Source organism: Chamaea fasciata, unplaced genomic scaffold, assembly GCF_029207755.1.
Source record: "Chamaea fasciata isolate MVZ Bird 193981 ecotype frontalis unplaced genomic scaffold, bChaFas1.0.hap1 SCAF_17, whole genome shotgun sequence".
In the NCBI taxonomy this organism is placed as follows: domain Eukaryota; kingdom Metazoa; phylum Chordata; class Aves; order Passeriformes; family Sylviidae; genus Chamaea; species Chamaea fasciata.
Genome location: NW_027094102.1, coordinates 12,849,049 through 12,865,035, shown reverse-complemented (window position 1 = coordinate 12,865,035; position 15,987 = coordinate 12,849,049). Strand labels below are relative to the sequence as shown.

At 51.3% G+C, this 15,987-nt stretch overlaps 1 long non-coding RNA gene across 2 annotated transcripts; it reads left to right on the top strand.

Moving 5' to 3' along the window:
* The first annotated feature begins 12,363 nt into the window (after positions 1–12,363).
* Positions 12,364–15,536, top strand: LOC136298299 (uncharacterized). Of its 2 annotated transcripts, XR_010723290.1 has the most exons (4): positions 12,364–12,466; positions 12,627–13,037; positions 13,414–14,026; positions 14,121–15,536. It is a non-coding gene; the product is annotated as an uncharacterized lncRNA (long non-coding RNA). The 2 variants fall into 2 exon arrangements; XR_010723289.1 differs by having other exon boundaries at positions 12,627–14,026.
* Positions 15,537–15,987: the final 451 nt, after the last annotated feature.

Genomic DNA, 15,987 nt, shown 5'->3' with positions numbered 1-15,987 from the left:
CCCCAGACATTGCAATTTACACCCAAAATGCTCAGGATGGTGAGGCTGAACATGAGCCAGCACAGCCCATGTCTCAGTCAATATCCATCATTTTATTCTGGGATGGATTCTCCACTGCTGACATCCCCTTTTTCACATGTCCACCTGAAGGATTGAGCACACCTTCCCTCCTGGCTGCACACTGAGCTTTTCTTCACTTCCCCAGGGGGGAAGGAGATGGAAAACCAAAGTCCTGGAGAAGAGGGAGGTGGGAAACCACCCCCTTTTCACCACCTGGGAGCAACACAATATTCTGCTGTTCCCAAACAACATCTGGGGCTCTTGGCTAAAAAGGAGGAGCAGAACTCGGGGATTATTGAGCTCCAGACCAAAAATAAAGTCCAAGAAGCAAGTCACAGTCCTTGGCAGGCTGTCCCCTGCCCCCTGGCCAGGCAGGTGACTGTCACTAAATACTGAACTAGTGCATCTCACGGGAACTTTGCCTCAGAAATGATAAATCAAACAGGTCTTTTTTAAAGCTCCACCTTATCACAGTCTCTCCTCCAGCACTTCCATGGGAAGGAATAATTATTTTGTGCTCACTGCATGTATAATGAATTTTCAGGCATACTTGTTTGATCTATAGCCTTGAAAATAAAAATCCCATTAGTCTAACAAGCTCACCAATTATTTCCTGGGATCACTGAGCCTATTCCAGCGGAGAAAGTTGCATAAAATTGAAAGTGAACAGGGAACAGTGCAATATGTTGTTTTACAGGGTAAAACATTCTAAAACAGTGTTTCACATCATGTTTGGGGGCAGAGGAGAGAATTGGAAAGAGCAGAGAGCTTGGGTCTGCCTTAGCTTGGTGGGCATACCTGGGCAGGGAAAAAACACATTTAAGTTTGCCTGAATTTAGATATTAACTACTCATGTGTCTCTGTCCAAGCTAGCTTTTGGAGCTTCCGTGTTTTAAAAAAAGGCATTTCCAGGACACACATTCTCACTCATTTCAGATACTGAAATCCCGGGTGCTGAATGGCACTCCAGAAAATTAGTTTCTCAGCTCCCAGGGAGGCCTCAGACACTGGAGATATCTGCACTGGAGATGCATAAAGTTGGATGATGTAGATTTTCCCTCTCCATCCAACCTCCCTCAGTCCCCATGAGCTTTTGGGAGCTGTAGAGACACCCAGCTCAGCAGACACCAACCTCCAAATTAGCCCTGCTGCCCTCTCTCCACTGCTTTGGCCAAATTAAGTAATAATTCAGATTGCTCTCAGGAGCTGCCTCAGCTTCAGCTGGATGCTGGTGGCAAGCTGAACCCAACAGACAAAGGGATTCACTCACTGAAGGCAGCAAGGGGCCAAGTCCAAGGCAAAGATTCCCAAGTCTGCAGCTTGGAACAAGCTGGGAGTGGGCATGGACAGGACACAGCTTCAGTTTGAGCATCAGTGTCAAAGCATCAGTAAAACCCCCAAGCAGAGATTTATTGCTGGGGGTTTAAATCAGGACCACAGCCAAATCCTGCTCCTGCACACATTTGGTAACTCACGGATCAGTACATGGAGGAAGGCACCAGGAAAGAGGCTGGATGTGGTTGTTCCTCCGTTGGCAGAGGTGGCCCCAGGGCTTTCATCAGCCCTTTCCCTGCCACTCTGAGTGTTGGAAGGAGGAGAACACACTGGAATTCAGAGCACAACTTGCTTCTTGATTGCTCTTTGGGGATGTTGGGAGATGTATTTTCTGTGGCTCTGGAGGGGCAGAGGAGTCTTGCAGCAGCAGCAGCAGCAGGCAGTGATTAGAGAAATGCCTAAAACAGACACGTGTAACACTGGCATTCCTGACTTCCAGCACTCCACTCTGCACCCAGAAAGGTGGAAATGACTGCTCAAACTCCCATGAAAATTACAAATTAGACAGACCATGAAAACAGAACTGTTTTCTCCTGGGGGATGGGGTCAGCAGCAAAAATGGACCTTCATGGACAGAAAGGATGGTGGGACAATCTAACAGGATAATTGCAGCCCTGAAGAGTGTGGGGACTGAGCATGAAGAGTTTTGAGGGTTCCACGGCACCAAACCAAGCCCAGGTTTGTCCCCCTGATGCCAGCCCAGGGCCAGAGGCTGCAGGATCGTGTCTGGGCTCACCCAAACTGCTGCCTTCTGCTTTTACCCCCAGCACATCCCCTTTTCCTGTGCCTTGGAGCATCCATCCATGTTCCTGCCCCTCACCCTGTGCCTCCCTGCAGGTCACAGCTGCTCTTTGTTCCTTGCAGCCTCTGCCTCCCCACAGCCCTGACATGCAGACCCAACAGAAGGAGAGGTGTCTCCACCACCCCGGGTGGAACAGGAGGTGCTGAACTGCCCTGGCTGAACAGATCCCACCAGGAATCAGCTGGGTGCAGAGCAACACCAGCACAACTGGGCTCTCTGGGGGCTGGGGCCAACCCTGCTCTCGTTTTCCCAGGTAAATGACCCCTCTGCTGGATGGATGCAAATGACCATGTGCAGAGTCAGACGAGTCTGTTTCTGTCACAAAAGGATTAAAATCCCACCACCACCAAACATCACACACATTTTCTCCCTGTTCCCGTCTCTGGAAAAAGATCCACAACTCAAAATAGAACATGGGAGTATTAAAAACGACCAGGAGTTATGAGAGAAAGGGCACAAGTGGAGTAATGGAGCCATGAAAATGGAGTTTTAGCTTGTCACGTTCAGAACTGCCTAGAGGACTCAGGAAATTCTCTGCTCACTGTGTCCCATCTCCTATCTAAACTTTGGAGACCCACCCCAACAGGGCCATGAGCCACTCCTGGTTAAGCTGAGGTTTGTCCAGCACTCCTCAGGCACACACAGGATGTTAGTTTGGGGTTTGAACAGGTGGGCACCTGCCCATCACATCTGATGAGATGTCCCCCACTGTTCCCAGCTGATTCCCACCCACCAGCAGCACATCCCACAGGTGAGCAGGGTTTGCTCCGTGGCTGCAGAAGGCTTGGAGTCTGGCTGCTCCAAGGAAAGGTGCAGGAGACCCCAGCCCCAGCCTGTCTGTGTTTCCCAACCCCCTGGCTGTGGCTGAAGTGCTTTCCCCGGGGGAGCAGGGCAATTTGATTCTCCTCCAGCTGCCTTGGCTGTCTCTTACTGACCCCTTCAGCTGGAGGGTTCTTCCTGGAGCACGTTCTGTGCAGCAGAATTGTCTCCCCACACCTCCTGGCCAACACTCCTCAAAGCCTGGGAGCCAGCAGCTCTCCTGTCCTGCAGGACACAGCCTGTTGGGAACATCCCTGGTGCTGGGGACACTGGCAGCTTCACCCACTCCCATGGGATGCTCCAAATGTGACTTGTCCTGGACCCAAATCAGCCCACGTGGAGTTTGCCCACATGGAAGTTGCAATTCATCTCCTTTCCAGAGTAGAAGCACAAACTCTGACACTGCAGAGAAATTTTTGGCAGCCAACCAGGAAGTGCGACCGAAAGACCCTCCCAGTGGGGATGGACACCTCCTTCATCCAGGGGCTTCAGGTCACGGCTCACCAGTGTCCAGAAGGTCACACAAGGACAAAACACTGAAGAGGAAGCAGAAATCCTGGGCACAGCCCTGCCCTGTGGAACCTGGGGGGTGCTGGCTCAATAAAGCAGAAGGATTTTGGAAAAGTCTGCTAGTGCCCCTGAAACTGGGATGGGTGGTAAGGCTGGGAGCTGAGCAGGGTCACCAAGAAAGGGGGGCTGGAATGCTCTGAGGCAGGAAACTCCACAGTGCCCAGAGAAGCTGGGACAGCGAGGTGGGACACAGGCAGCCACACAGCTCCTCTGCTCCAGCCATGGGCTGCACAGGGAATTTGGGAACTGCACAGCAATGTGTGACCTGGCTGTGATGCTCACAGGAGCCTCAGCCTGGGCTCCTGAGGAAAACTGCTGCTCCTCAGGGGCTCCTCAGGGATGCTCAGCAGTGGACGAAGGAGGCTCAGAGAACAGAGGGCAGCTGAGAGGCAGGGCCAGGGCTGAGGTCTGTGGTGTGTCCCCAGAGAAAAGGGAGACAAGATCTTCTCTCAGAGCTCACAACCACTGGGAGCCTCCAAGGCATCACTTTTTAGGGACATCACACCACAGAGAAGGAAAGGGACAGAGCTCAGGAAACTGGTCCACTTGGTCTCCACTTAAAAAAACAACACTGACATTGAGTGGGGCTGAAGAGGAAAAATTGTCACAGAAAGGTTTGTGTTGGAAGGGGCCTTAAAGTTCATATTGTTCCACCCCCGGCCAGGGGCAGGGACACCTTCCACTGTCCCAGGCTGCTCCAAGCCCTGTCCAACCTGGCCCTGGACACTTCCAGGGATCCAGGGGCAGCCACAGCTTCTCTGGGCACCCTGTGCCAGGGCCTGCCCACCCTGACAGCCAGGAATTTCTCCCCAATATCCCATCCATCCCTGCCCTCTGGGAGCGTGAAGCCATTCCCTGTGTCCCAAGTCCCTCTCCAGCTCCCCTGGAGCCCCTTTAGGCTCTGGAAGGGGCTCCGAGTTCTCCCTGGAGCCTTCTCTTAATTTCTGCCATTTAACTTCTAATTTAATTTTCCTAAAAACTCCTAGAGTTCCTGCTTGGTCTCCAAGAAATGTAGTTTTTCATCTTTCTTTCCCCTTTTAAAAGGCTGTTTATTATTTGCTCTCTACTGGGCTGTCTTCCAATCATCCAGCTTTATTCCTACATGTGAGTCCAGCTGGGAATCTCCACATTTACTCTTGCCCACCCAAGTCCAGACCCCCACCAAAACCAGAGAGCCCAGCCCAGGCCCCCTGAGCTCTGCAGCAGGCTTGGCTTGGATGCCAAGGTGAGGCTGCTGAATTCTGCCTCAGTTTCAGAACTATTATCCCAAACTCAAAAGGTTTCTTGAATAAAACATGAAAATCCAGAATGCCATCTGTGCAGTATCATTGGGCTAATTAAGTTGATATTAAATATCATTTGTTTTACCCAACTCTTACATTTTTTAATTTTAAGCGAGTTTCAGACTATTCTGGGTGAAATAAGTGTTAGAAAAACTGTTACTGGAAGTCCCAGCAGCTGAACTGGAAACACCTGGGCTGCACATGAGGGGGAGTCTCAGCAGAAACCTCCTGGAGCTCTTGTTAGCAAAAGAAAAGTGACAAATCATCCCTGGTAAAAGTGACCCTGCCCCGTGGGGCTCCGTGTGGGAAGAGCCCTTTGTAGCCAGAAGAAAATGATATTTTTCCAGGAGCAGCCCCGGGGTCTGCCTGAGGGAAAGCTGCCTCTCTGCATCCCCACGAGCCTGTCCAGCCTCTGCCACTTTTTTGGGTGCAGAAAAAAAGTCTAAAAAATCTTGTAATCCACTCCAGAGAGAGAGCAAGCAGCCCCCGGGCAGGTGACCCCAGCAGCTCTGCCCTGGGCCCTGCCAGGCTGGATGTGGAACATCTCCATGTGCTGCTCCCAGCTCCATACTGGGCAGGGGAATTCCCTGCCAGGAGGGCACCAAGGGAGGGGTGGGAGCTGCTGAGAGGGGGCAGGACTGGTGGAACAACAATTTGTTGATTTAAGCACCTCCACACGTACCCAGGGCCATGCAAAGGCAATTCCTACAGCCTGGCCCAGCAGCAGCGGGTCTGAGTGCCCCAGGTCACTTCTCCAAGGCCATCCAGCCCATCCAGACACCTTCCAGGATAGGGAATATATCAATAATCCTCTTTCTTCTGAGACAAGGGAGGTGACTTTCCTGCAAAGCACTCGCAGGTGAAAGGACTCTGGAAGCCACAGGCTGGAAAATCCTGCTTTTCCAGAGACACCATCCCCAAGGTAAGTGTGAGTGAGGGACATCCCTGCCCCTCCCACACCTCTCTGGGACAGAGAGCTCTGCGCCTCTCCAGCAGCAGGGACACGTGGAGCAGCTGCCCTGCCAGCCTTCACCCTCCCACTTCCCAGCCTGCATCCATGGGACGTGTTCAAACCCTTGCAGGAGATGAAGCAGCAAAGCACGGAGCAGTGCAACTGCCTGCAGCTTAATTTGAGGGGACCAGTGGGATTTTCATCAGATGTATCCCAGCAAACTCCTGTAACCGGCTGAGGCTGCAGCAGCCTTGAGCAGACGGTGATTTTCCCAGGCCAAAATTTTTCAGTGTCACCTCTGCGTCCCAAGGGCCCAGCAACCCAGTGAATGAGCTCAGTGCAGGGAATGCCTGCACAGTGCAGCCCCCAGGCCAGGGACAACGTCCTGCTAGAATCCAGGGCAGCTCTGGGAAATATTGGACAAGCCAGGGGAGTGCTGTGCTCTCACAACTTCATGAGAGGATGGAATTTTCCATGGTTTTGGGCAAACACTGCTGAGAACTCGATATTCCCCACCTCAAAAAAATACCCAAAAAAACCCCTTCACCAAACCCCCAAACTAACAACACCAAAGAATTCAGCTCTGCAGCAGAAGCTGATTTGTTCCACCAGTGGCAATTATTGGTACACATTCCTGTGCACAGGCAGGTTCTCACCTGGGTGACTTTATCCTGCAGTGCTGCAGGACCTGCAGGAAAAGCCTCCCTGGTTATGCAGGTCTGGGAGGCGTCTCCTCATCTTCTCCTCGTGCTTTAAGGGGATTCAGGCTCCCAGCTGCCATCCCAGCCCCGGGGCTGTCTGCTGACCCCATCCCGAGGATCCAGCCAGGATGTGATGGAGCCCAGCAGAGCCAGGAGGCAGCAGAACCTCTGGAGCCAGGGCCAGCTGTGCTGCCCTGCACGTGTCCCCAGCCCACACAGCAGAGCACAGGAAGCCATCACACATCCGTGGGCACTGGTGTCTGCCCGGCTCTGTCACCTGGGATTGTCACAGGGCAGCAGGAAAGGTCCCTGCTCCTCTGCCACCACCCCTGCAGTGCTGCAGGCTGGGGCAGAGTGGCTGGGAAGGGACCTGGGCTGCTGGTGACAGCAGCTGGACACGAGGCCAGGTGGGCAAGGAGAGCAATCCTGGCTTTATCCAAAACAGAGTGAGCAGGAGCACTGGGACAGTGACTGTCCCCTGTGCTGGCACTGCTGGGACACCTCGAGTGCTGTGCCCAGTTCTGGGCCCCTCCTGAGAAAGGCATTGAGGGGCTGGAGTGTCCAGAGATGGGAACAGAGCTGGGAAGGGGCTGCAGCCCCAGGAGAGGCTGAGGGAGCTGGGAAAGGGGCTCAGCCTGGAGAAAAGGAGGCTCAGGGGGGACCTTGTGGCTCTGCACAACTCCCTGAGAGGAGGGGACAGCTGGGGGGATCTGGGCTCTGCTCCCAGGGAACAGGGACAGGAGGAGAGGGAACGGCCTCAGGCTGAGCCAGGGGAGGCTCAGGTTGGATATCCAGAAGGATTTCTTCCTGGAAAGGGTGGTCAGGCCACTGGAAGGGGCTGCCCAGGGAGGTTTGGAGTGCCCGTCCCTGGAGGTGTCCAAGGAGGGTCTGCATGTGGCACTCAGTGCTCTGGGCTGGGGACAACGTGGGGATCAGGCACAGGTTGGACTTGGAGATGTTTTCCAACCCAAATGATCCTGGGATTCTGTGAAGGGGTGCTCACATCAGGTACGTCAAACATAACCAGTGTTGGTTTCACCTGTGCTTTCCCTCTCTCCCAACACATCTCTGCTCCCTGTGGCCTCTGGGAAGAGCAGGGATGTGCCTAAACTTCAGCAAATCCCAGCTGTTAGAGGGATCTGGGGCACCAGAGAGGCAGCACAAAGAGAACCCCAAGTCCACTCATAGCCAGGTTTGCCAGGACTCCAGTGGGTGAGATGGACACTCCTGGACACACAGCAGCCAGAGAGACACTCCTCACCCCCTCCATCCTACACAAAACTCCAAGTTCTTGGTGTCCAAAAGCTTTCTTTGCCATGGATAGAGGGAAAAAGACAGGAGAAAAAGAGAAAAATAAAAGTCAAGCTGAGAAAGTCCAAGCAAAAGCTGAGCTCCCTGACTGAAGCTCAGGATACTCTGGCTCCACATGATTCCTCCCAAAACCTGTTGAGCTTTAAAAAGGACACTGAAATAGGCTGAATTTTGTGCAGAAGTCTCTCCAGCACCAAGTTTTAATGGATCAGCCATCAGGATCCCCATCAGGCTGAGTGAGAGCTCCTGCATTCCCCTCCACCCTGAATTCCAAGGCCAAAGCCAAACAGAACAAGCAGAGCAAACCCTGCTCCTTCCCCTTCCCACTCCCACCCAGGTGGGCAAGGCAAAACTTTCCTGCTGGAATACAATTCTGAATTGGACAGGGCTCAAAGACTGATGAGTCCCCTGGATGAGAAAGCTGGCAAGAGGGGGGAAATATTACTAAAAATAAAATACATCAATCACTCCACAAATTACACTCCAATACGTCCTTCAGGCAGGAAGGTCCCCTGCTTGGTGCCATGTTCTCTCTCTTTGGGATTCTCTTTCTTTAGGGAGCACCTGGACTGCAGCAGCTGAGTGGATCATTTAAGTGGACTCTGCACATAACAGACACAAAAGCTGTGTGGGGCATTGCTGTGTGGTGTTCCGGGAGGGATGGGAGCCACAGGATCATCCCAGAGCATCTCTGGCCTCATCTCTGCAGCACAACACACTGAGAAAAGCAGCACGGGCTGGTGCTGGGCTGGGGAGCACTGGGAGAACCCCTGAGCCACTGTCCTTCCTCCTCCCTCCCTGCCGAGGATGTGCTTCCCTCATCCCCTCAGTCACAGGGCTTTTGTCATTCCTTCCCCTCAGCTGCGTCCCAGGGCTTGTGTTGGTATTTGGTGCTGGGAATGAAAAATCAAAGCTTTCCTGCTGTTCCAGGGCTGCCTGCAAACCCCTCACATGGATCAGCTGGGTCTGGCACAGCCCCCTCGAGGTAAGGACACAAACAAGATCTGTTATCACCTCTGCTTCTCACATCCAGGTAACTTTTCCAGTTCTTCACTATTTAAAGGTGAAACTTTCAGTATTTTGTGTCTGCCTGAAGTGTTTGAGAAGGAAAATGGTTTGAAGAACATACTGTCTTTTGGGTTGGTTTTTTTCTTTTGAGAACTGAAAGATGCTTTCCCCAGTGGTTTAAAAAGAAAATAACCATAGATGCACTTTTCAGAACTGGAATAACACAAAAAAAAAAAAAAAAAAAAAAAAAGGCACAAAAGCTTGAAACTGCTTCAGTTTCAAGGAAAACACTTGAAAATCAGATTAATAAATCAGGTCACTTCTGAGCAGGAGCAGCTGATCTCTGTCCCTTCAGTCTGCTTCTGTGTGATGGTTTTCTTTGCTTCTTTTTGTAGAGGAGCCAAACTAATTCCTTTCCCCTCCATTCCTCCTCTGGCACCGGTGGAAAATCTTCCCCCATCCCTGCTGCAGGAGGCTGCTGTGGCTTTGTCAGAGGCAAAAGCAGCCTGAGGGAGCTGAAAAGTGGGAGCCTGGGAAAGGAAGGAAGGTGTGCAGCCTCAGGTCCCTGTGCTGTGTAAAATACTGCAAAAACTGCCACTAACACTGGGCACTGCCCTCCTCCCCACGGCTAAACGCAGCAGATTTCTGTCAGGAATGAGGGCTCTGCCCTCAGCTCAGCTCCTGGGGACTCTCCTCACCCATGGAGCCCCTCAGGGCATGCAGAGGGCCCTGGGGCTCCACGGGATGAGGTTTGTGTGGGTCCAGAGTCCAATGTCAACCAGAGCTCCCTTCTTGGGTTCCATAAAGCAGATTTAGCTCCTAACCCATCTCTGAAATGTCTGCTCCTCGTAGCCAGATGAATAATGAACAAATATAAATCACAAGGAATTTATCTGATGATGGCAAGGAGAGAAAGGGATGAATAATTTATTTGATGGATATTATTCATCCATCCATGGAGCCAGCCAAGTAATGAAAACATTTATTCACAAATCACTCTGTTGACAATCGAAAACTTTGTACAAGAAGTAATTCATATGTATGATTTGACTCCCCAAAAACTCAAAATAGAGCTGACCTTGCAGAGAAGCAAGAAGTGCTAGAGCTGGGCTTATCTTAGACCCAGCTCATGCTTTCCATCTCTTTCCCATCTCTGGGACTACGGAAAACAGATTTCCAGCTCCGAACCGTGGAAAACCTGACTTTCACCCACACTCACCACCAAAAATCATTAAAGCATGGCACATGACTTTCCCATGAAGGCGGAGATGCTCTTCCACCAACCCAGCCCCACTCCAGAGTGCAGGAGCTCCCTCCATAAATAAACCACTAGAAAGGCCTAAAAATAACGGGTTTTTTCCTTCCAGAGGACATTCAGCTGCTTTCCAAGCCTTGAGCAGTTGATTCCATTATCAGAACTCCTTCCTCCATCCCACCTTGGAGCTTCCAGCCCATTTAAATAACCCAAATGTGTCCAGATTCCCTCTGGAATAACACGAACAACAGCCAAGCAAGGTTAGAGCTGCCAGAGATGAAAATATGCTATTTATGGCCCCCTGAATTCCAGTCATTATTTTATGGTCTCAGCTCCTCTGAAAAGGATCACAAATCTCCACGAAGTCCCCAAGTGCAGCTCTGTGCATTTGGGTCCTCCAGGATACTGAAAATCACGCGAAGATGGACTGCTCCCTACTGTCCATCCAAACACAGAAACACACATTATTCCAACATGACTGTGGAATAAATTGCCATCTGCTTCCAAAGAAGGAGAAGAGGAAGAAATCCTACGGCCACAGCTCTGGAGCTGGTGAGCCAGAAAACTTGTCATGGTTCAATTAATCTCACAAAGAGAATCAGAATCACGGCAGCCTCTCTGAAATGGATGCAAATCTCCATTCCCCCCCGGTGATGAAGCAGGGCTGGCAATCCTGTCTGAGCAGGTTGCTTATGAGATTTTAGAGCTTGTGGGAAAGCACCAGGGCACAGTCCTGGGCATATGGCATATGCAAGGTACTGCCTCCTCCCAGCCGAGCTCCTCGGTGCAGGAGCTGAGGGAAGGGGAATGAACAGGAAAGTTCAGGCAGGCTGAGCAGGTGGCCGGGGGCTCTCTGCAACAAAGACCCTGAGGAGGACCCAGGTTTGGGGGGAGAAAGGTGGGAGGGGTTAGAGGAGCCTGGGGTGATTTAGGACACGGGGCTGGGCTTCACAGCCAGTTCCCAGCAAAAGCTCAATAAAGGCAGATGTGGTCACAGGTGAGAAACTGCTCTTGGGACCCCAGACTGATCTGGGCTGGAAGGGACCTAAAGATCACCCAGTGCCACCCCCTGCCATGGGCAGGGACACCTTCCACTGTCCACTTCCATCCCAGGCTGCTCCAAGCCCCATCCAACCTGGCCTTGGGCACTTCCAGGGATCCAGGGGCAGCCACAGCTGCTCTGGGCACCCTGTGCCAGGGCCTCCCTACCCAGAGTAAAAAATTTCTTCCCAATATCCAACCTAAGCTCGTCCTCCTTCAGTTTAAAACCATTCCCCTTCTCCTGTCACTGTCTGCCCATATGAAAAGCCCCTCTTCCTCTTCTTTCTAAGCCACTCCAGGCATGGGAAGGGACTCTGAGGACTCCCCAGAACCTTCACCTCTCCAGGCTGAGCCTCCCCAGCTCTGCAGGTGTGTCCATACAGATCAAAGGTGCTCCAGCCCTCCCCATCCCAATCTCCAGCTGCACCAGGACAGGATTTGAGCAGCAGGACCTCAGCCAAACCCCCAGCCCAGGCACAGGCACTCAGCTTTTGGTCCAAATCAAAACCCCCTCTGGCTCCTACTTGCCAGCACCCAAAGGGACCATCCCCAGCCCTGCCCAGAGCCGGCCCCAGGGGTGACCCCAAGGAGCAGCTCCCTCCTCCCCCATCCTCAGCCAGGCCAGAGTTCCCAGGTTGCCATAAAAGTTTTCAGTGGCACACAAAAACAGCCAGAAAATTAACAAAGTTTCATCTAACAAATAACCCAGAGCTGGGCTTGGAGCCTTCCCTGGAAAACCAGAGCTTTGGCTGACACAATTCCCTGCTCCCCACAGGAATATCTGATCTCTTAGAGGGCAAAACCTGCTTTATCCAATCCCACTCTCCTGCTGAGGGGCCATACGGAATTCCAGACACTCCTTAAACCAGAGAGAGACCCCATTCCAGCAGCAGATATCTGGGCAGCCTCTGCACAGCCCAACACCTTCACTTAACATACAATGCCTCCATTTCCAGAGCCCCTCAGTAGCTACAAAAATGATCACAGTCAACATTTTGGAGTTTTAAGAGAGGCTTTAGTACCATTTCTAAGTGGAGTTTTTAGTAAAACCACTCCTGCCTGGAGAGCAGGATCTCACTGAGAGCCCAAGAACTTCAGAAACATTGAAAAGCTCCACCACCACCACCATTCACCTGCTGCATTTCCGTTCATTTCCCCCAAATTACCAAACCCAGCACTTCCTATTAGCTCCAATTAACCCCCCAGAGGTGTCTACTAAACCAGCTTTAAGGGAAATTTGAACCACAAGGACCTGCCAGGCAGTTTTATTTAAAGAACCAGAGGAATCTCTACCCTCAAGGAAATTCCTCCAGACTCAGCCAGCAGCAGGTGAGCTGAGGGCAGGATCTACCAGCCCTTCTCTGTCCTGATTCCCAGGAGGACGGGATGCTCCTGCCTCCAGCACAGGCCTGACCAAAGGGACGGAAGAGGGAAGGAGGAGCTGATATTTCACATTTTTGAGACTTTGTTGTTGTTGTTGTTTTTGCAGGCAGCCAGAGCAGCCTGGAGGCACCAAACGACATCAGCCGAAGGGATCGTGGGGCTTTGCTGGGATGGGCCGGGCGGTCACTGATGTCCTGGTGCAGCAGGTCCCTGTGTGCAGCCCCTGGCAGCGCTGGGAGCAGCGGGAGCTGGGCATGAGGAGAGCCAGCTGTCCTGGAGCTCCATCTAGTGCAGGGCTCCCTGCCTTTACTCCTCTCTCCACACTCGGGGAAGCTCCTGGAGTCGCAGCATTCCCAGAGCCTTGCACTTCACCATTCCCCCAGCAGTAAATGAGTCCATCTGCAGCTGTTGCTGCTGCAGGTGACACCATGAAAACACAGTTCAGGGGCATTGACAACCTGCATTTACACTCCTGCATTTACAGGAGCGGTTCTACTAAAAATTCAACTTACAAATGGTACTAAAGCCTCTGTTAAAACTCCAAAATGTTGACTGTGATCATTTTTGTAGCTACTGAGGGGCTCTAGAAATGGAGGCATTGTACGTTAAGTGAAGGTGTTGGGCTGTGCAGAGGCTGCCCAGATATCTGCTGCTGGAATGGGGGGTCTCTGGTTTAAGGACGGTAGTAAGCAGACAGGGATTCTCCATTTCTTTAAATCCTCTGGTTAGTTTTTGCCTTGGAAGTTCTTGGGGCTGCAGAAGGTGTTGCTCACAAGCACTGCAACCTCTGCAAGAGCAGAGCAGCACCAGGGCTCGGGTGGCTGCCACACAGCTCTGGTTTTCAGGATTCAGACTTTTCCATGTCTTGACACCTGCTCCATTGTCTTTGAAAGCCTCCAGCACACCAGCAGTGCTCACAGCTCCCGAAAAAGGTGCTTTCCCCTGAAATTCTTGCTAGAAGCTGCCAGCAAACAGGGAACTGCACCGTGAGAGGGTGAGCTCCTGGTTTTGTTTTAAACACTAGTATCAAAAGCGAGGAGGGGCGTGAAAAATAAAGAAGCCTTTTTGGGAAAAGGGCAGTGTTAACTTTCAAAGGAATGAAGGAAAAAAAGTGGGATGAGATCCTTCTCGCTGCTTTTTCCCCAGATACACTCAGCTGGACACACAGACTCCCCAGGACTCCGTGCAAATCCTTCTCCTAAAGCCCCTCTGCCATCCATGCCCACCACAGGAGCCCCAGATCCCGGCCTTTTCCCCTCCTCCTGCACACCTGCTCCTCGGGGAAGCCAAGACTTTGTGCGCGTTATTGTCTTTTTAACCACACCCAACATTCGGGGAGTTTCAGCTCCTGGGAGGGAGGGGAGATGGAAACGAAGGGAGATGTGTAAATACCTGAATAAAGACATGAATGGTTAACAGAAATAACTGCTAATAACTGTTAATTGCTTCCATGCCAATCGCCAAGATGCATTCGAGAGGCTACAAGGGATTTCCAGCTGTTAACAGGTGAGGAGGCAGGGGTGTTAAATGAAGGTCACAGGGTGATTTATACGAGGTGCTACAACACTTCTGCTCACTTTTTTATTAAATATCTCTGCAGTGCTATTCCCTGGGAGCTCCTGCTTTACCCACCTTACAACTGCTCAGCTTTCCAAGGAATCACGGCATCATTAAGGTTGGAAAAGACCTCCAAGATCATCAAGTCCAACTTTTAATCAAACACCACCATTCCCACTAAACTGTATTGCCAAGTGGACAAATACTTGTTTTTTGAGCACTTCCAGAGATGGTACAAGAAAATCTGTGGCCAAAATGTGGGGATTTGTAGCAAACGGTGGGATATCCCCCAGTGCACAACTCCTGCTGGGGAAGTATCAGGGAAACTCCATGCTGCCAGGCTTGGGAGTTTGAAAACTCTCGAAAACAAAGAAGGAATCAAAGCACAAACGCGTTCATTCCTTGGAATAAAACACCTGTGGTTTCCTGTGCTGGCTCCAGGGCTGGGAGTGCCCTGCAGGGGTGGGCTCCAGCCAGACACAGCCCCCCAAACCACGGGGATGCTCCATTTCGTGTGGCCCATCAGCTGCTGGTTAAATTTGGCCTTGAGTTCCGTATGTCTCACAAAACCCTCTTGAAACAAATTCCAGAAATGCTTTAATTCCGAGGATGCTCTGTCTTGAATGCACCTGATTCGTCCCCTCTCCAAATGACCCTTTCACAGCACAGCCTGTGCAGCCGAAGGGAAGCAGAGTTGTTTTCTCCCTGCTATCACAATCAAGCTGTTTGGTATAAAATGTGGCTGAGGAGTGAATCCATAATGTCCCTGGCCATGTAAGGAAACTGCTATTACCAGGAGGAAAATGCAGGTAGTAACTCTGTGGGTTTTTCTCCACTGGAACTGTAATTAATGTGGATGCTGTGCACTAAGTGCAGGGAGAAATACAGACTTCACAGCAGTGAAAATGCATCTCATTAACACCCAAACTACTGTATCGTCCAAATGCATTATGTTCAGCAAGGAAAAGCTGTGTAATTGAATTCCCACCAAAGCACAGTTCATCTGCATCAAACAGCACCGTGCTCATCCTGCAGCTCCTTCGGGCTGCTGCTGGAAATGAGGATTAATTAGGATACCTGCTCGTTGCTCAGGGAGCAGGCACACACACTGTGGTCAGTGAGAGGCTCTGCTCAAACCCCAGCCAGGCAGAGCAGGGTGACTCCAAAGATTTGGATCTTGTTGCACTCAGGATGCACCAAAGAGTCAATTATTTTTTTTTTGTCCGCGCAGAAAACGCTGGTAAAAAAAACACCAACCAATTCACAGGAAGGCACCTCTGCTGCATAAATACTTCAGTGATAATTAATAAGTGATTTGTGGAATTGGTTTTGAATTCTCCTAGGCTGGATTGGCTCGAGTGGCAGGGATGTGTATAAATCATTCTGTGCACAGCACCTCCCAATCCCAACATGCAGCTAATGAACCCTCTGGAGCCCAACACGCTCCTCCTTCAGGAAGAACCCACTGATCTGCAGCATTTCAATGGGTAAATTATTATTAACTTAAATAAATACATTAAAAGCTCCCAAATACAGCAGAGGGGAGAGTTTGAGATGGGGTGGGAGGCATCCAGACAGAAACAGCAGAGAGGGTTTGGAGATTTGGAGCTGGAAATCTGTGCTTTTGCTGAGTATTCAGTCAGATCCTAGTGGGATTAATCCATCTCTTTGCTACAGAACCTCCCATCCATGAGCCCCGGGCTGGGGTGTGCAAGGGCAGCAGGAGCTCATTAAATGCATTTTAGCTCATCATCATCATCACCATCATCATCATCATCATGTATTCTCCCTTTCCCTCCCCTGTCACATGTTCACCAGAGCCCCAGCACACGGCTCTCCAGCATCCCTCTGAGAAACGCCTGCAAAGCCAAAGCCCAGAGTTATTCTGGCAGAGGCATCTTGGGGCAAAG